The sequence below is a fragment of the Castor canadensis genome, chromosome 17 (assembly GCF_047511655.1).
Source record: "Castor canadensis chromosome 17, mCasCan1.hap1v2, whole genome shotgun sequence".
In the NCBI taxonomy this organism is placed as follows: Eukaryota; Metazoa; Chordata; class Mammalia; order Rodentia; family Castoridae; genus Castor; species Castor canadensis.
This window is the reverse complement of record NC_133402.1, coordinates 49,474,649-49,496,046: the sequence shown is the minus strand read 5'-3', so window position 1 is coordinate 49,496,046 and position 21,398 is coordinate 49,474,649. Positions and strand designations below refer to the sequence as shown.

At 39.9% G+C, this 21,398-nt stretch overlaps 1 protein-coding gene across 6 annotated transcripts in view; it reads right to left on the bottom strand.

Annotated features, from left to right (window-relative positions):
* Dag1 (dystroglycan 1) overlaps positions 1 to 21,398 on the bottom strand; it is a 72,750-nt gene that overhangs the window by 17,524 nt on the left and 33,828 nt on the right. For 2 of the 6 annotated variants that reach the window (XM_074059686.1, XM_074059685.1), the window contains exon 2: positions 3,839 to 3,998. The exons of the other annotated variants lie outside the window; for them this stretch is intronic. The gene's annotated coding sequence lies outside the window, so the exon portion shown is untranslated. The remainder of the gene's footprint in view (positions 1 to 3,838; positions 3,999 to 21,398) is intronic. 6 annotated transcript variants of the gene reach the window in all.

Here is a 21,398-nt window from a genome sequence, read left to right as displayed (position 1 = left end):
GCAATAGAAATGTGGCTGATCCATTAAGTGTAAAGTAACACTGGATTATGAAAACTTTGTATAAAAAAAAAAGGAATGTAAAATACCTCATTGATGGATATTGATTACATATTGAAACCAAAATGTTTGGGATATAATCAAAAATTATTAAATAAAATACATTAAGCAAATTATAGTAAATAATTTAAAATATATTAGATAAAACATTATTGAATTAATTTCATTGGTTTATTTTATGTATGTTGATCAGGAAGATTTAAATGACACCTGTGGCTCACATTATATGTCTTTTGGGAAGTGCTACTCTAGATTCAACTTCCAATTTATAGGAAATATGGGGACCTGATAAGACAAGCAGACAAATGTAGAATGTGGGACCTTCTACAAGACAACTGGTGTAGACTTTCCAAATGCTAACATCCTTAAATGTAACTAATCTAGATGTAGAGATAATAACCAAATGGTCTTGACTGGATCCTCGATTAATTTAAAAACAAGAGAAAACAAACAAAAAAACACACAAGGCAGGTGTGGTGGCTCAAGCCTGTGATCCCAGCTACTCAAGATGCAGAGATCAGGAGGATCGAGGTTCAAGGCCAGCCAGGGCAAAAAGTTCATGAAACCCCATCAAAACCAATGGCTGGGCGGCTGGGCAATAGTGGCGTGCATCATCCCAGCTATGCAGGGAAGCGCAAATAGAAGAATGGCAATCCAGGCCAGCCAAGGCATAAAGCAAGACCCTAACTAAAAGTGGGGAGAAAAAAAAAGCAAGACCCTATCTCAAAAGTAACACAGTTGGTCACCAGGTGCTTATATCAAAATCCTAGCTACTCAGGAAGCAGCGATCAGGAGGATTAGAGTTCAAAGCCAGTTCCCAGCAAATAGTTTTTGAGATCCTATCTTGCAAAAACCCATCACAAAAAAAAACTGCCAGATCTCAAGTGGTAAGAGCACCTGCCTAGCAATCATGAGGCCCTGAGTTCAAACACCAATGCCACCAAAAAAGGGGGAAAAAAAAAAAACAACCCAGGGATAACTGGGGAATTTGCATGTTGGCTACAGATTAGATTTACTGTTAATTTCCTTAGATATGGTGACAGTGTAATTCTATTATCCTAAATTTTCTGAGTTATATTTTGAAGTGTTTGAGGATGAATTATCAAACACTGTACAAACTCACTTTGAAATAGCTGGGGGTGGGGGAGAGAAATATGTGCATGAATATGGAAAGATAAAGCCAAGTGGCAAATGTAACAATTAATAAGGATTAAAAACATTCTTTTGAAAGGACTAAAAACACAAGTATCTGCACAGAGAAATGTGGCAACTGCCTACTCTTCACACCCCAAGCATTAATCATGGGACTTGTTTATTAAATACTTATTTGCAAACCCCATACTAGTGAGCAAAACTTATTTGGCCTCTCTTGCCCTCTAACTCTAGCAGAGTAATAAGAAACCTGCAGATTGTCCTCCACTCCCCTACTGGCTTCAAACAGTTCAGGACCTGCTCCACCTAGGGTGGAGGCCACACAGATGCTTTGTGGGACTTAACGGAGGCTCACAGGTAACCACGCCATCATGAGCAATTTCTCATTCTGGAAAAAAGATTAAGCCCTACTCTGAGTCCATGCTGGGGTACTTGGGGAGCACATGACATTATTTTGACCTGGGTAATGAAAAGTAAATAAATCCAGAACTTCTGAAGAAAATAAGACCACTGAAATGGGAGGCAAACTCTGAAGTAAATGCCTATTTCAACAGCTTTGAGGGGTTTTTTTGTTTGTTTTTGCTATTCCTGTTTTTATTTTATATTTGAGTTAAAATTCAAGAAATAGAACCAAAACCCTAAGAAAGCAAAACGAGGCTGGAAGTCATGTTCTATCATACATAAAGACTTATCATAAAGCTACTATATTTAAGACAATAAGCCAATACACAGGAACCAGAATGAGAGTCAAAAACCAGCTTGCAGAGGCATCGGGACAAGTTGCCATCTATTTAGAAAACAAATAAAAGTAGGTTCCTCTCTTACTTCTCCACAAACAAAATAAATACTCGGCAATTAGAAATATAAATGTAAAAAAAAAAAAAAAACACAGAACTTCAAAACTTTAAGAATATACATACATTAAGATGTCAATGATAAAGAAGGATTTCACTGAATCCTTTAGACAACACAAAACATAAAAGAAAAGCACAACTGAACTACTTCTGGAAAGATGGAGTAGACATGTTTTCCCTATGCTTTAGACTAAATACAATTTAAAATTCTAGATTTTGTGTGTGTGTGTCTAAAAAGTGAAGAGGTAGAAACAGACTAGGTAGGGACCCCAGAACTCAATGAACAACATAGTGATGAGTTCCCTAGTAAGTTTCTTTTTACTTCATATATTTCAGAATTAGAGCTGAAGAAGCTGGCAACCCAGAATTGTCAACAGATGAAAACAAAAAAGTCCCAATAAAAATCTGCTTTTTCTCACCAAAGCAGAAAGAGGCAGCCTAGTAAAACAAATTTAATGTTTAAAATAATAACAGCTCTACCCCAGCCAAATGCCATAGAGAAAACTATGGCTCCATCCAGACTCACAACTAGCAAAGGCCTAGACTTCTACCCTCATGAGGCAAAACAAGGTTCCACATATAATCAGTGGGGTAGTGTCAGAGAAAGTTAAAACAGTTGGGACTTTCATCTCCGCTGTCAACAACAGTGTGACAACCCTTCTCTAGCCTCAGTCAATGGAAACTAGATGGGAGCCTGGACTTCCACACCTACCCAAAAGTAACACGATGCTTCTCCCTTCCTTGCTGAGATGGTGTCAGAGGACTAGTAGACAGAGCCAAAACTTTTCATCACTGCCTTGTTAAAAGGACTCCCCTCCCCAATTATAAACAAGGGCTGAGTGGAGAACCTGGACTTTTACCTCCATTTGGCAGTACCAAGATAGCACTTTACCCAATCTTCTTCTGCCAGAGCAGTGTCAGAAAAAAACAGCTTAAAAAAAAATGCAGAGTTTCAGAACAAAACACAAAAAATGTTTGGTTTTCAAACAAAACTCATTAATTGGGGCTAAGGGTGTATCTTAATGACAGAGAACATGTTTAATATGCATAAATAAGGCCCTGGGTTAAATCCCCAGCACCTCAAAAACAAACAAAAAAAAAAGGAATAAAAAAAGAAAAAAGAAAAAGAAAAACAAAGCAGGAAAATCTGAAATCTAACGAAAAAGACACAATCAATAAATAACACCAATCCAGGTGCTGGTGGCTCATGCTGTAACCCTAGATACTCAGAAGGCAGAGATCAGGAAGAATGAGGTATGAAGTCAGCCTTGGCCAACAGTTTGAGAGACCCTATTGCAAAAGAGGGCTGATGGAGTGGCTCAAGTGGTAGAGCACCTGCCTAGTAAGTGTGAGACTCTGAGTTCAAGTCCCGTATCACCAAAAAAAAAAAAAAAAAAAAATGGAAAAAATGTATCACACAAAAATCAGTTAAGGAAAGAAACCAAGAGTCACTATATCAATAACAGAGAAAGGACACTTCAGAACAAAGAAAACAGAACAGAAAGAGATATTACATAATGATAAAACCATAAACTCAACCAGGCATGGTGGTGCATGCCTATAATCCTAGCACTTAGGAGGCTGAAGTAGGAGGGTCTTGAGTTTAAGCTACACAGTTAAGACCATGTCTCAAAAAAAGAGGGGGAGTGTGGACTGGAGGTGTGTTAGAGTACTTGCCTAGCAAGCTTAAGGCCCTGAGTTCAAACCCCAGTACACACACACACACACACACACACAAAGAAAATAGATTAGAAAGGAAAAAATTAAAACCATACCTATTTGCAGACAACATAGTTGCTCATGTAGAAAATCCCAAGGGCCAGGTACAGATGGCTCACACTTGTAATTCTAGCTATTCAGGAGGCAGAGATCAGGAGGATCATGGTTCGAAGCCAGCCCAGGCAAACAGTTCAAGAGACCCTATCTTGAAAAACCCTTCACAAAAAAAAAAAAAAAATGCTGGTAGACTGGCTCAAGGTGTAGGCCCTGAGTTCAAACCCCAGTATGGCAAGAAAAAAAAAAAAAAAAAAAAGCCAAGGAATCTACAAGAAAACTCTTAAAACTAGTAATGGAGTTTAGCATACAAAATAAACAATCAAAACTCTATTCTTTTCTTCTTTGTGGGGGGGGGCAGTAGTGCTAGGCAACAAACTCTGGGCTTACCAAATATGCTAAGTACACACTGTGCTACTAAGCTACCTCTCCAGTCCCCAATCATATTTCTATACACTGTAATAAACATGTGAACACCAAAATTAAAAATATAATACCATGTAAATCACTCAAAAATATACTTATTTGTAACTCTTAACAAAACGTACTAGTACACGGAAAACTATACAACACTGATGAAAAAAAGCAAAATCTAAACAAATGTAGAGACATACATAGTAGGCTAACTAATGACTGGAAGATATCAGGCCCTAATCCCTGGAATCTGTAAATGTTATAAGGAAAAAAATAGTCTTTTGCAGAAGTGATTAAACTAGGAGTCTTAACAATGTGAGATTATGTGTGTGGACCCAAAATTCAATCACAATTGTCCAAGGGAAATTATACACAGAGAGAGCAAGAAGGGGATGTGAAAGTTGAGGCAGAGAACGGAGAAACATGACTGCAACCCAAGGAATGTCAAGGAATCAAGGAATGCTGGCAGCAACAAGAAACTGGAAGAAGCACTAACTTAATTCTCTCACGGAGCCTCCAGAGGGAGCTAAGCCCTTGCCAACACCTTGAGTTTGGACTTCTGGTTTCCAGAACTATGAGAGAATAAGTAAGAGAGAGAGAGAGACAGACAGAGAGAGAGAGAGAGAGAGAGAGAGAGAGAGACAGAGAGAGAGAGAGTGTGTGTGTGTGTGTGTGTACGCACATGTGTTTAAATCATGGAATTCCGGCAATCTTTTTATAGCAGCTGTAGGAAACCAATACAAGGTTTAACACAACTCTCAGGAAGTTTTGTTTTTGGAGATATAGATAAGAATATTTTTAAATATATATGGGAAAGGCAATGGAACTTGAATAGCCAAAGCAATTTTTAAAAAGAAAAATAAAAGGGGCAGGAGGAGTGGATCAAGTGGTAGAGCGCCTGCCTAGCAAGCATGAGGCCCTGAATTCAAACCCCAGTACACCAAGAAAAAAAAGAAAAAGAAAGAATTATTTTACCAATCAAGATTCAGATATTATACAGCTACAGTAATAACACTATATTGGTAGAGGGACAGATACACAATTCAATGGAACAGAAAAAAGAACCCAGAAACAGACCTACACAAATATGACAAACTCATCTTTTAATGGTGCAAAAACAATTTGATGGGAAGAAAACTGCCCTTTTTTTGTGGGGTAGGGGGTTTCTTGCTATGTATAGTCCAGGGTACAAAGTCTCCACTCTCCTGCCTTAGTCTCCTGAGTGTGGGATTACAGATGTGCATAACCACAAATTTTTTTGTTTGTTGAAAAATTGCCTTTTCAACAAACAGTGAAACCAAAATGTCCTTCAATGGGTAAATGGTTAATAAACTTATGGTACATTCCTATCATAGAATACTAATGAGCAACAAAAAGAAAAAAAAATTTTTTTTGCAGGTCTGGGGTTTAAACTCAGGGCCTAAGCCTTGAGCTACTCCATCAGCCCCCCAATTACATTTTGCAATGTGTTTTTTTGAGATAGGGGCTCTCGAACTGTTTGCCTGGGCTGGCTTCAAACCACAGGCCTCCTGATCTCTGCCTCGTGAATAGCTAGGATTACAGGCATAAGCCACCAGCACCCAGCAAGAAATAACTATTGATATACTTAGCAAATAATGAATTTCCAATCATGCTAAGTGAAAAAATGTTACATACTATGACTTCATTTTTATAACATTCTTGAAGTGACAAAATTATAGAAATTGAGAATAAATTAGTGGTTACCAGGATTAAAAGATACAAGTGTAAGGTAAGTAGGTATGACTATAAAAGGGCAGCATAAGGTATTCTTGTGATGATGGAAGTGTTCTATATCTTGACTATATCAATATCAATATCCTGGTTGTGTATGTTTTGTAAGATGTTACCAGGGAGAAACTGAGTAAAGATACCAAGGACCTCACTATACTCTTTCTTTTCTGTTTTAATTTCTTTTTCTTCAGTCTAGAGATCAAACCCAGAGCCTCACACATGCCAAGCATGCATTCTACTCCTGAGCTATATTCCCCTAGCTCCTCTCTATACTGATGCTAACAACTGCATGTAAATCCATGATATCTCAATTTTTTTTAAATCTCAAAAAGTTTGGATTAGAAATTTAAAATTCTGTACAATAAAGGGCACCATAAGGAAAGTGTAAGAAATCAGCCAATAAGGCTTATCCAATGCACTCCAGATGTTCTGACCCCTGCATTTCCCCAAATGTGGGAAACTTGACTGTATAGTTTTTGTAGTAGTAGGGGACTGTGTTCATGCTGTACCCAAAAAGAAAGGGGAGGGGAGGAAAAAACAGAAGAAAAGAAAAAGAAACCAGCCACAGCTTGCAGCTTGGACAAAAACTTTCAATACACATGATGGCTAAAAGTAAGGATCTCTATCCAAAAAAAAAAAAAAAAAGAATCAAGGGTTGAAGACAGGACTAGAAAACTAGTGAGTCATTTAGAAAACAGAAAATCTGAATAGCCATAAATATACAAAAAGATGCTCAACCTCACCAGTAATCAGGGGAAAGAAAATTAAAGCAACACAAGACAGCTTCCTACTGCAATCAGATGGACCAGTATGTTCCAACGGGATATCACTGAGCAGAAGCTCCTGGTGGGGGTGTGAGCTGCTCTAAAAGCCTGGAGAGGACTAATCCCCCTACCTGGATCCTTCCACTCCTAGGTACACACAAAGGAAACTGCACCTGTACATGGAGAGATAGCATAAGCATGTTCTCTGCAAAACTGAAAAGCTAGAAACCATCCCAAATATCCATGAACTGGAGAAATCATCAACAGGCTTTCATGAAACATCAGTGGAACTTGGAAGGACAATTAAAATGAAAAAAAGAAAGAAAAAGACAGGTGCTGGTGGCTCACACTTGTAATCCTAGCTATTTGGGAGACTGAGATCAGGAGGATTGTGATTCGAGGCCAGCCTGGGCAAATAATTTGTGAGACTCCCATCTCCAAAATAAGCAGAGCAAAATGTATAGTAGAGCACCTGCAAGCATGAAGCCCTAATGAAAGCACAAAGTCCTGAGTTCAGACCCTAATCCTATCCAAAAAAGAGTAAAATGAGTAAAAACAACAAAATGTTTGGCATAAAGTGCTCATTACATAGGTTCTAGTCCCAGCACTGCAAAGAAAAATAAAAAAGCACCCAATGCAGAAAGATATAATACCATTTATGTAAAATGTACAAATCATGTAGTTTATGAATTCATATATAATAATAAATAAAAATCATGCAGTTGGTCATGAATGCCAGGATTGTAGTTACTCTAGAAAAGGAAGACGTGGGGAAAAGAGAGCTAGTAAGTGTCTCTAACTTTATAACTGTTTAACTTCCTAAAACAGACCCTGTTTTGGTTTAGTTTTTATAAGACAGAGTCTTGATTATATATAAGCCCAGGCTGGTCTCAAACTCACTATCCTACCTATCTCAATCTCCTAGTGCTTGGGATTACAGGCATGTTTCACTACTCCTGGCTTGGCTTTTTTGTTTTTGAGATGGAGTTTTACTATGTTACCCAGGCTAGTTTCAAAATCCTGGGTTCATGCAATCCTCCCACTTTAGCCTCCCAAGTTCTGAGACTACAGGTGTGCATCACCACACCCAGCATTTCTAAAATAAGTCATAAAATTATGGAAGAACATCAAGGTCTGGTAAAGCTACGTGGCAGATACTCAGGTGTGTGATGTCTGTTTTTTTCTGCTAAGTGTCTGAAACATATGAAAATGAAGAGTTGGATGAATTCTGTCATATTGAAATTTTAAAAATTCCTAACACAACCAGTACATCCTGTATTACTTAACCTCTTTGTTCATCACCTTCTCAGAACTGGAAAATCCTGTCCTCATGTGAATTTTTGCCAAATTCTGAATGGTAACAAAACAGCCAAATCTCAGCCCCAGGATCTTCTGCCCTGCCAACTCTACTCTGCCATCACCTCATCTCTATCTACTCTGTACCTGTCTCCTGTCTGCCTGTTTCTCTCCCCCTCCCTCTCCCTCTCAATAGGAACTTACTATGTAGCCCACGGTAACCTCAAATTTGAGATCCTTCTGCCCCAGCATCCCGAGTGTTGGGATTACAGGTATGTAATGCCACACCCAGCTTCACTTCTGTCTGTTGACTCCTGTGTTGCTAAATTTTACACACACCTCTGTTCCTGAAAACCGAGTCTGCGCGCATGCACCCCTAGTTCCTAAGACATTGCTTCAGGCTTTTCACTAAGATCAAGTGCAGTACATAGCTCCTAAAACAACACTTGCTTAAAAAAAAACACATCAAACAGCCCTACAAATGTATGAGAAAGGGATTGAAACTCACATGCTTCATGTATTTTCTATTTTGGCACTATCCCACCCTCTCATCAACTTGAGAGCTAAATAACAGTTAAAACATTGTTAAACATTTCTGTTTCTGCTACTTTGTTCTACCCTTCAAAAGGTCCCATATGACCAAGAAGATCTCACAGGACTTCAGATCCATTCTTCAGTATAGATCTTTCCTCCTGTCATCAGTACATGGCTGGGCCACTTTTACCTAACACACACTCACCAGCAGTCAGCCACATTCACTAAGAGGAACCAAATGACCAAAGACTTAGAAGTAGAGGCCACATGGTATAGGTTCCAAGAACCACTTAATTCCCAATGATATCTGCAGGGTCCTCCACCAGGAAAAGGAAAGAAGGAAACATGCTGATTTCTATATGTCCAGTGTTCTCATAATCTGGGGGGAATCGTCTCAGATACCTACATAGTACCCCAAGTTTAAGGTTTTTCTTCAACGCTTTTGTTTCTTTTTTATAATTCCTAGTGGCTTCACTGTCTGCTCCTTTTGCACCACTTTTACAGCTTATCACCATATTTTCTACATCTTTTGTTTTATACTTTTAAATAGTAACTTTTTTTGGTTTACTGTACATGCTTTATTAAAACGGTACTTGTATTTACAGTATCTGCAGAAAGAGTCCCTTCCATGGCCTCTCACACACACCCAGACTCACCCACACAGACATCCACACCACCACCCCATGCACCCACACCGGGTGTGAGGGCCACTCCTAAAGTCAGGAGTGGTTAGGGGGATAAGAGTTGTTGATTTGCTTTCAATTTTTTGGAAGAGAGAAAAGCATGGGGGAATGCATTTGGCCATTACAATTCTAATCAAGTTGTGTATATTAACAGATATGGCAGTTAACACTGACTATTCCTTTTATATTGTAGATACACAGAATGACATCAAGTTTATTCCAACTTCAATTTCAATGCTGCTTGTAGTGACTTCTGAATTAATTCCCTAAAATTAATTCAAGTTTATGGAAGTGAAATAAGGCACAATTAATATTGATTTGACCTAGGGGAAGGAAAGGAAGAGATAAAATTGGTTTCTAAGGTCTCAGTTGGGGAGTTGCTTTGACCTCAATCCACCTGAAATTTCATCTCATTTCCAAAGGATTGTTAGAAAAAAGTTCTTTTCTTTTCCCCGACAAAGCTCAAGTTTGGGAACTCACATTGTAATGTTTCACTAGCCTCAACTACTCAAATTAACATGCAACTCCTACCTCCCTCCCAGGCCTCTTCCCTCCTTAATGCTAAAATCAAAAAACAGCATGTGAAACAGGAGTCCCTTGCTGCTTTTTGAGGAGAATTGTATACACTTGAGTAACAAATACATATCTGGTTGTCTTTAATACATTTTTTTTTTTAAAGAAAGAACTGAAGGAGGGAGATAGAGATGAGAGAGAGAGAGAGAGACAGAGAACTGAAAGTAACCTTGTGGACTTTCCTGCTGTTGAAGAACTCCCTGACCTCTCCTTTGCAGGTGACGAACCCCCACCAGACATTAGAAACAACCGCAACAAAGGAGTTTGGTAGTGTAAATAATGTCTACCACTCAGATCTTCATAGCGAGACTCATTTATCTTGAACACAATCTGTTGAGAGTTTTTGCTGCAGGTGAATCAAACCCAAAGACACTGGACATTCTATGAAGGGAGAAAGAACTGCAGTTCTGAAGGCCCCTGACTTTGGTTGTTTACAAAGTTCAATCCTGTTTATTGTGATCCTTGGTATCTTCTTCATCTGTGTATTCCGAAGGTTCTTCCCTTTGTTTTAGGAGTCTGCCTACATAATCCTATTTTTCTTTAAACTGCATTTCCCATTCTCGAACATTCTCCATCTGTATTGCGTTCAAATCTGAGAGATCATCGTACTCATCTCTAAGTGCATCTTTTTTTTTTTTTAAGTGCATCCTTTTCCAGGCAAAATGTTGCCAGTTCTCTGGAGGCATCCCTACTCGCAAATATTCCATACGGACCTGCTGGGCCGTAGAACTTGCTGCCTTTGGTCACGTCAAAGACTTTCCCATTGACGGCGAGCAAGATGCGCGGCGCAGCTGCTCGAAGCTGAAGTCCCACTTCTTCATGCAGGGCAGAGACGCCGCCGGGCTCTCCTCGCTCGCCCCGCCCCGGCGCCCAGACCCTGCCGCCCCTGCCGCCCCCGCCGCCCCCAGCGCACCCACACCCGGTAGGCCCCCAGCCAAAATCGCAACTTTAAAGGTAATTTGTGGGCTGGGATGTAGCTTGGTGGTACAGCGCTTGCCTAGTATGCATGAGTCCCTGGGTTCGATCCCAGCACCAAAAAAGAAAAGACCAAAAAGAAAAAAAGTAAGCTCTAAAGGTAATTTGTTTTGTTTTGGTTTTTGTTTTGTTTTGTTTTTTATGAGACAGGGTCTCCCTGGCCTTGAACTCATGATTCTCCTGCCTCAGTCTGCCAAATGCTGGGATTACAGGAATACACCAATTTAAAATGCCTCTTTTAATGGCATTTTAACTTTTATTTAATAAGCAGCTCAGTTCAACCACAAGACTATGGGGGAGGAGGGCAAGGATACATCTGTTGCAATCCCTAATGTATTGATACAGTTCACACAGTGCCCAGGCATATATCTTTAATTTAGTTTGCTTACTTTTCCACTTATTTGATCCAGTCATCTTTTTCACTTTCCTAATCTGATTCTCAGTACATTTTTTTTTTGTAGTACTGGGATTTGAACTCAGGGCCTCATGCTTGTTAGGCAGGCACTCTACCACTTTAGCCATTCCACCAGCCTAATCTGATTCTCAATTTAAAATTCTCAGCTTATTTGAAAATAGCATCCATTATGAGACACACCCTTGCCCTACCAAAAGCATAAGCTCAGTCTGCTATCTAAGGACACATTACCACACAGGGTGCCTATTTCATGGGCATGACTAAGTGTTCTGCATTTAGCAGGCAGGCAATGTCCAGGGCACAACTCCAGCTACTATGTTGGTTTTCCACGCTCTGAGGAGAAAAGATAGTTTTTGTAAGTTGACAAGAAACACCCTATGTCTTTCTGATGCTGGCTTTCTATAAGCAAGGGTCATGTCTTCTTTTGCTAGGAACTTCTTGTGCTAGTAGACTGTATCCACCCACCAGTATTATTAGGACATCCTTTTGGAAGGTTTTTTATAACACAAGTCTCATATGCACACACTTGGTCACCAGATCCTCTGCCTCATTTTTCAAGGATTGAGGCCCAAAAACATTCAACAATGGTCACATGGAGCCTGGTGTCTAGAACACGGTGGGATAAAAAGTTGCTCAGTCTTCCTGATGAGGCCACCCATTCTAACACTTCCCAAATACATTCACATTAGACTCTCCAGGACACCAAGAAGTACTCAAGGCTACCCAAGAATATGTCTCAGTTGAACTCACCACTGTCTGGACTGACACGAGTTGCCAAAGCTCTCCTGAGAGATAAGTGGTAGAAACAGAAACTCACTCCCTGTGCCAGCACACAGTACAGTGCCCACAACTAAATCTGAGTACTCAGTACTGCACCCCAGACTCCAGTGAAATACAATTCCATGAAGAGGAACCCTCTCATGTACACACACACACACACACACACACACACACACAGAGCAGCCACTCCACAGAGGGTAGACAGGCTAGCCAGCAAGCAGTTCCATACCTCAGTCTCAGATACTACCCCCCACTTTGCCCCTCAGAGGGCAAAGAGACCATAAAAATGTTGGGAGTCTGGTGCTATCCTGTAATCTGAGCATTCAGGGGGCTGAGGCAGGAAGACTGTGAGTTCAAGGCAGCCTGAGCTACATAGCAAAACCTTGTCTCAAGGCAAAAAAAGTGTTGGAGCCTGTAAAGACTAGAGAGGAGAGACCCTTCCAGGGCACTGCTCTCCCATAGAAACGGCCACTCAAGCTGTCCTCTTTTCTTAGTAAAAGTCTGTGCTTCTGCCCTAAGAACTGCCAACACCTGGGAAAAGAGCCCAATAGTATCCTAGATACTCATTTCCCTCCCCTCCCTGGATCTGGCATATATTCAGCATCTAACAGCACAAATGAGACCGTACTTTCACGAAAAGTTGGCTGATGGTAGAGAAAAGATATGTGAGCAGATGACCTCCACCAAGCTCCTAGAAAGTGCATCCCCAACAATGAAAGGACAGTGTGGGGTGAAAGCCAAGGAGCCCTAGACCCTGAAACTCAGTGCAGGGATGCACCCCCACCCACAGAACCCAGAGCTAGTTGGGGAATTAACAAGCCCTGGCATCTACCAACGGACAGGCCAATGCTTCCTTCCTCCCAGGGGATAATAAAAATTTTCAGACATCTTAACCTAAAAATGGGGGAATCTCAAGAAGGGCAAAAGTAAAAAGTTAAGTTTTCAGAAGTGCCTAAAAGGTGGTTATCCTTTGTAAACTAAAATATATAAAAGTCACCCTGGAAGCAGGTATAATTAAAGTTTACCATATCAGTCATCAAAATACAACTAGAGAATAAAAACCCTGACTGGCAAGAACCCTAGTCATCTGAGGCAGAGTGCAGCAGGAAAGGATACTTCTGGCCCTTCCTCGCACCGATATCAATCCCTATCTAGATGCAACTGCAGCATGACACTTGGTTGGGCGGGGGATGGAGATGCCTAAGAAGCAAAAAGCCTCACTTATGACCCCATCCAGTCCAGACAGCCTTACATGCCTGGGAAATAAAAGCAAGCCTTGCTCCCCTGTTATCCCAGCCTCAGGAGAGAAGCAGAGCACCTCTCTAGAGCTAATGAGTGCCCCATGCACACAGGAGTCCAGTTAACAAATACTTTCTACTCAGTAAATTAGAGGAACAAATGTATATATGGCACAAACTCAATTGACAATAACCTTAACGTTTCTTCATATGTTGAAAAATTCAGTGAATATAGCTTACACCTTGTAATCCTAGCTCAGGAGAATGTTGGTTCAAGGCCAGCCCAGGCAAATAGTTTATGAGATCCTATTTCGAAAATACTCAACACAAAAAAAAAGGGCTGGTGGAGTGGCTCAAGTGGTAAAGCACCTGCCTGAGTTCAAACCCCAGTACTCCAAAAAAAAAAAAAAAAAAAGTAACTTTCACACATTTTAACCTGAAAACTCTGAAAGAATAGCTACTGGTTTTTACTTTCCAAGAATGAAGGAAAAGTTGTGAAATTCAATTCATTTATAACCACAAAAATGAAGCAAAGACAACCCAGTCTACACTCCTAGAAACCCTTACTCCCCAACAGGTATGTTGCCTAAAAATAGTATTTAAGCTATCAAATTGCTATCATTCATCCTGGTAATTAAAACATTTGAGGAAAATGAGATTCTCATTTTAAAACAAGATTAAAATAATAAAACCCCATGTCCCTGTTTTAAAGTTTTAGAAAAAGAAAAAGCAGAAATCTTAACTAAAACAACCACTTTAGATTACAGCTACAAAAGGGCTTTTTTCTAGACACCAGAAGATAAAATTAAATATTAACTGTTGATCTAATATTGATATAAAAATTCTGGAAGGTTAATCAATTTAAAACAGCTCAATCTGATGCTGAAAGGATATACTTAACACAATGGAAAACAACAGTGTGAAGTCATTGTTTATTTGGACTCCAAATACCAAAAACACAGGCAGATTTCTCTGCTTCCAATTAAAAAAAAAAAAAAAAACCTTTTACACTTCTTGACATCAGATAAAGAAGGTCTTAAGCCAAGTCACTGGTAATAACTCAAAGTATCACCCTAAGATTGCTCTTGCCTCTGGGAGCAGATAAGGTTTCTTTGCTATGGAGCAAATTCCTACCTGTCCTGCTGGTGATGTGAGACTACCACAAGTGATGGGGGGTCGGGGAACAGGGAGTCAACCATCAGGGAGCTGAAGGACCAGTCAATAAAAGGCAGCCAGGATCACACTGAACAGCAAAAGATTTAAAAGATAAAAATACATGGGCGAGAAAACTGCCACCTATATGAAGCAAACACCATGTTAACAGTCTATCTAACAGAAAAGCTACTTGGAACACTTCTTTCACTTGAAAAATGCTTATAAATTCTTACTTATCACAGATACCAAAATCAAGGATCTACAAAGGGCAGTGGGTAGTTTCTACTGATAGTGGTTTGCATTTTTCCCCCACCCACAACAAACATGAGAAGGAAGCAGAAGCTTAACACCTGGGCATAAATTCACCCAGGTGCAAACGTGACCTGGAGAAAGAAAATATGGTTCAAAACCCAGGCCTGAATAGCCATTTTCTACTGGACCATAACTTTTAATCTGAGTAATTTTTTAAAAAGTTTTATGTGTTTGGAATTCATGAAAAACAGCTCTTCTATACTCCACTGAACTCCATATGCTATGGTTAAACATTAATCACTACTGAATCATATAGTTAAAAATTGTTCAAATGGGATTGGGGTGGGGAATGGCTCAAGTGGTAGGTTCTGACCTGCCTATCAAGTGCAACTCCCTGATTTCAAACCCTAGAACCACCAAAAAAATAAACAAAACGTTCAAATGGTAACTTTTTTAAATTAGAATTTGTTTTAGGCTGGGGAGATAGCTCAGTGCTAGGAGGATTGAATCTAGGGCCTTAGCACACACAAGGCCCCAGATTTAATTCCAGCAACACACACACGTTTTAAAAATGGCTAAGATGGACCAGGCATGTTAGTGCATATCTATAATCCCAGCACTCGGAAGGCTATGAGGCAGAAGAACTGCAAGTTCCAGGTCAGCATGAGTTACATAGAGAGGCTATCTCAAACAAACAAACCAAAAAAATCAAGATGATATATTTTGGGCTGGGGCTTGTAGCTCAAGTGATAAAGAGTGCCTGCCTACCAAGCATGAGATCCTGAGTTCAAACCTCAGTACCACCAAAAATAAATAAATTAATTAATAATTATAATATCAAAATGGTGTATTTTATGTTATGGATACTTTGCCACAACAAATAAATATTTTAGAAAACATTACACAGGAACTGGAGGTGTGGCTCAGTAGTAGAGTGCTTGCCTAGCATGAACAAGGTCCTGGGTTGAATCCCCAGCACAAAGTAAAAGAAAGTATGTTACTCAGTTACATCAATTAGACTTCAAAAAAAAAAAAAAAGCACTACAATAAGCTTTAGGATCACAGACCATTATGACAAGTTCCAGTCTTTTAACTGCCAATGTATAGGTAGGACACCACGGATAGAAAAAGAAACTGAGTCTAAAAACAAGGCTGCAGTAGCTAAAGCAGGAGGTGAGGTACAGGTAGGAAAGTAAGTACCAGAGGTGGGTGGCCAGTCCCAGCCATATCCAAGTGGGAATGAATTACCACATCCTCAAACTCATTTGGCATCCAAGAACCCAATTAAAGCAAAACTCCAATTATCTCAAGATATCCCAACAATTAACACTTCTGCACACACTACCAGTCCTGTACTAGGTGTGAGACTTCATTTGCTATGCTTGGTCTTTCCAAATTTCATACCAAAATATTCAATTAAGAATTATATACAAAAAAAAAGACATATACATTAGTAAATCACAAAACACAAGTGATAATAAACTAAGTACAGTCATGTGCAACGTAACGACATTCTGGATCATGACTGTAACAATGGCCCTGTAAAATTGTAATGAAGCTGAAAAATTCCCTATGCCTAGTCATAGCACGATGTATTACTTATGTTTGTGGTGATGCTGGTGTAAGACCTACAGGACTGCTAGTCCTATAGAAGTATAGCACACATAATTAGGTAGAGTATATAACACTTCAAAATGGTAATAAACAACTGTCACTGGTTTATTGATTTACTATATTTCCTTATTTTAAAAAAAAAAAAGTTGGGTTGAGAGAACAGCTCAGTGGTAGTGTGCTTGCCACACATGGGTAATCCCAGGGTTCAATCTCCGGCATTGAGAACAGTGGAGGGAAGGCAAACTGTAAAATAGCCTTGGGCAGGTCCTTCAGGAACTATTCCATAGGAGACATTGTTATAATAGGAGACAACAGCCCCTGAAGACTTCCCAATAGGACAAGATGTGGTGGTGGAACACTGATATTAAAGATCTGGATGCAGTGAGAACCTAGGCTAATACATGTGCTTGTCTCTTTGTTTTTAACAAAAAAAATTGAAAAATAACAAAAGTATCAAAAACAGATAAAAGCTTATAGAATGAGGATATAAAGAAAATATCTTTGTAGAGTTGTACAGTATTTTAACCTAAGTGTTAATAAAAAAAGTCAAAAAGCTTGAAAAATTTTGAAAATTAATAAAGTTCCAGTAAGCTAATGTTATTATTGAAGGAAAAAAGTTTTATAAATTTAGTACAACTTGGCCAGACATAGTAATCCCAGCACTCCAGACAGAGAGGTTCAGAAGTAGGAGAATCACAAATTGGAGACTAGCCTAGGCCATACTATGAGACTCTGTCTCAAAAAGCGAAAACTAAAATCTAGTCTAGCCTAAATGTATAGTGCTTATGAAGTCTCTACAACAGTATATACAGTAATAACCTAGGCCTTCACATTTACTCACCACTCACTCATGACTCACTCAGAGTAACTTCCAGACCTACATAAGCTCTATTCATGAGAAGGGCCCTATATGACTGGTTTTGTTTTGTTTTGTTTCCAGTACTGGAGTTTGAACTCAGGGTTTGCACCTGCTAGGCAGACATTCTTTGACTTTAATCACACCCTCACCATTTTTGCCTTAAGTATTTTTCCAATAGGGTCTCGAGTTTACGCCCAGGCCAGTCTGGACCACAATCATTCCTATTTACACTTCCCACATAGCTGGGAAGATAGGCATATGCCACCACACCCAGGTGTTTTTTTTGTTTTGTTTTGATTTTGATGAGATAGGGTCTTGCAAACTTTTTTGTAAGGGCTGACCTCAAACCAAGATCCTCCAGCTCTCTGCCTCTCAAGTAGCTAGGATTATGCATGTCAGCCACAACTCCAGGATCTCTTTTTGCTTTAATTATTTTGGGAGTAAGGTCTTGCATTTTTGCCCAGGCCAGCCTGGACTTCGATCCTCCTAGTAGCTAGGGTAAGAGGTATGCACCACTATACCCAGCTTATTGGTTGAGATGGGGTCTTGCTAACTTTTTGCCCAGGATGACCTCAAAATATGATTCTCCCAATCACCATCTCCTGAGTAGCTAAGATTGTAAGTGTGAGCCACTGCTTCTGGCTGTTTTGTAATCTGTATGTGTGTGTATATTCACTTTTTTTTTTCTTTTTGTAACCTTTTATGTCCCATTTTTACTGTACCTTTTCTATGTTTAGATATATTTAGATATACAAATACCATTATACCATAATAGCCTACAGTATTCAGTACAGTAACACGCTGTATAGGTTTATGGCCTATGAGCAGTAAGCCATGCCAAATAACTTAGGTGTATAGTAAACTGCATTACCTAGGTTTGTGTAAATACACTCTATAACAGTTACATGACAAGATTATCTAGCAACACATTTCACAGAATGCATCCCCACTGTTAAATGATGCATGTCAGTACTTGTACTAATATATTATAATTATGAATTTTGCAAGTAGGTGCTTATTAGAAACTAAAAGTTTGCCTTTTAACTCCCCAAGTTCCCCCTCATGACTTTGTCCCTCCCCAATGCAGTAGTACTAAGGTACAGACTGGGGCTACATTGTGGGGGCAGGATCATCAATGCCTATTGGAGTCAAGTTTAGACGATGAGAGCTGCCCTGAGAGGAAAAGTAAAAGAAGACTACTGATATGATCTTGACAGCATTTACTCTGTTGTTCACTTCCCCAACAGATGCCTGGAACTAAGTAGGTACTCTGCAGACACTGGCAGAGAACAGGGAAAGAGCTTCCACTACATACCAAAATGACCAACCAAGCATAAAGACTAAAAGTAAGTGCCATATGGACTGGAGGTGTGGCTCAAGTGGTACAGCACCTGCTTTGTAAGCATGATGCCCTAAATCAAACTTCAGTCCAACCAAAATAGAAAAAAAAAAGCCTGTACGTAATCCTAGCTCCTTGGGAGGCTGAGATTGAGAGGATCAAGGTTCGATGCCAGCACAAGCGAGCAGTTTGAGACCCCATCTCCAAAATAGCCAGAGCAAAATGGACAAGAGACATGGCTCAAGCAGCAGGAGAGTACCTGCTTTTCAAGTGAAGCCCTGAGTTCAAACCCCAGTCCCGCCAAAAGAGAGAGAGAGACTAAAAGTAAGTGCATAGCTCTAAACTAATATGATAATCTGGTTTCATTGAATTAAATTTGCTATGCTCCCCCAATCCCAGACTAACTGCAGTCCCTGACCCTGAGAGCAGTCTACAATATAGGGACTCAGGAATGAAACAAGGGTGTCCCAGCCTCTGATGACTAGGAGTCCTTGCATGTAAGATGACACTGTACCAAGTGTTTAAACAAGTACTTCAATTTTCACTGTTTAAAGTTATAAGGACCTGCTTTTAACTACATTCTTTTTTGAACACATTGTTAAAATTTGACCATCAAGAACATTTCATTCATGCCACAAATAGCCTGATCAACATACCTTGTTTATAAAAGAACAAGACAAAACTAGCACTCATTGACTTTGCTCAGAATTTCCTGCTAGAAGAATTCCTTCTCTCTTACAGATGGCTTTGTCTAATTGGCTCAAGCACCCTTCACACTGCCTTGTCACAGCTACAAATTCTGAATAATCACAAACTTCTCTGGTATTATTAGGTACGTATTTCCAAAGGCCAGAGCAAAACAGCAAAAGATGATCTTACAGACTTTTGGAATCCCTGTTCTTCAAAGCTCCATCCTTCTATGGCCACGTATTGAAGTGGTGGACCAGGCCAATGCTAAACAAGATAGGGATACCTGCCATGTCTGGCCTCAAAAACAGCTCAATAGGAGAGCAACTGCCTAGCATGTATGACACCCTGGGTTCAATCCCCAGCACCAAAAAAAGACAAAATAGATAGATAAGATAGACAGACAGAAGATTAAAATGCTAGCCTAGAGGGGTAATCTAAGAGTACAGCTCCCAGTGAACTATGAGAGGCAAGGCTACTGGGCCAAGCCCTATCACCTTTCACATTATTAACTTTCCCCAGCAGAGGATGCCAAGCTACTCATTAAAGGCCACAACACAGATCTACAGAAGTGTGTCTAGTTTAAGCATCTCTATTTCAACTAAGACAGAGAACAGTTACAGTTTGAACCTGAATGTCCCACAAAGACTCATGTGTTAAGAGTTTAGTTGCCAACTTATGGGCTTTTGAAGGTGACTGGATCATGAGGGCTCTGATCTAACCAAATCCACTGATAGATTATTTGACAGTATTATTGGGAGGTGATACAAAGTGAGTTAGGATGTGGCTGGAGGAAGGAGATCATTGGGGGTGTGCTTTGGAAGGAAATATTCTGACACTGGCCCCTTCCTTGAGGTGAACAGTTTTGCTCTGTCACTCATTTCCCCCATCATGATGTTCAGCCTCACCTCAGGTCCAAAGCTATGGGGTCAAGGGACCATGGACTGAAACTGTGAGCCAACATAAATTTTTACCTACTCTAAACAGCTTTCTCTGTAAGCCAAAATAAATTTTTACCCTCTGTAAGTAGTTTTCTCGGGTTATTTGTCACCATGACGAAAAGATCCAAACCATCCATGTGCTTTCCTCTTCCTCAAAGTTCTAGGAGACCCCCAGCTGCTGACTGCCACACTGTATTTACACCCAGGTTAACAAGAAAACCTGTAAGGCAGCCTAGCTTTCACCTCCCACTACCTACAACTTCTCTTTCTACTCTCTTTGATCATTCCCATAGCATGAAGGAAAAAGTAGATTTCCACTGTATGGCAATTATTTGGAAATTAATTCCTGTATTTTAGAGCCTAAGGATTAAAAAATTAAAGGCAAAAAGGGCTAAAGAAATGATAAATGCAAGAAATCTGTCTTATCAAAAGGGTGCAGCAATAATTTACATTGTACTAAGTACTTTGTAGCACTAGCTACAAAGCAGTTTTCAGTGGTGGCCCTAATCTGCTGATGCATGGAAGGCACTGTTTTCTTCTTCCAAACAGTCCTGGGGCCACTTGAATTTCCACGATGGGCCATTATCGGACATGGATGGACCCTACAGAGCCCAAATGGACAGAGATCTTACCATCTCACACCTTAATTCTTCCAGTGCTTTATTTACATTTCTCATGAAATCTTCAACTGGCTTTAAGGCTTTCACACAGGTGTCCTGCAGAATTCCTTCCCAGTCTCTAGGTAAATCATTGCTTGTACTAGGAGCTAACTATTTAAAGAAACTCTTTTGTAAGTGGAAAATTTATATCTTCTCGTGATTACCTGTTCAGAGAGCCTTAAACCAAAAGTTCTGTGGTTCTGCCAGGTGCTGGTGGCTGACACCTGTAATCCTACCTACTTGGGAGGATGAGATCAGGAGGATCACAGCTCAAGGTCAGCCTTGACAAATAGTTTGCAAGATTCCATCTCCAAAATAACTACAGCAAAATGGACTGGAGGTAGCTCCACAAAGCTCTGAGTTCAAACTCTAGTCGTACCAAAAAAATAATAGTAGTAGTAGTAGTAGTAGTAGTAGTAGTAAAGTCCTGTGGTCTTAAGAACAGACTCTAGCCAGGTGTCAGTGGCTCAGGCCTGTGATCCTAGCTACTTAGGAGGATTGTAGTTTAAAACCAACCTCTGGCAAATAGTCTCCCCTATGGAAAAGATCCATCACAAAAAAGGGCTGGTGGAATGGCTCAAGGTGTAGGGCCTGAGTTCAAACCCCAGTACAGGGGGAAAAAAAAGACTCTA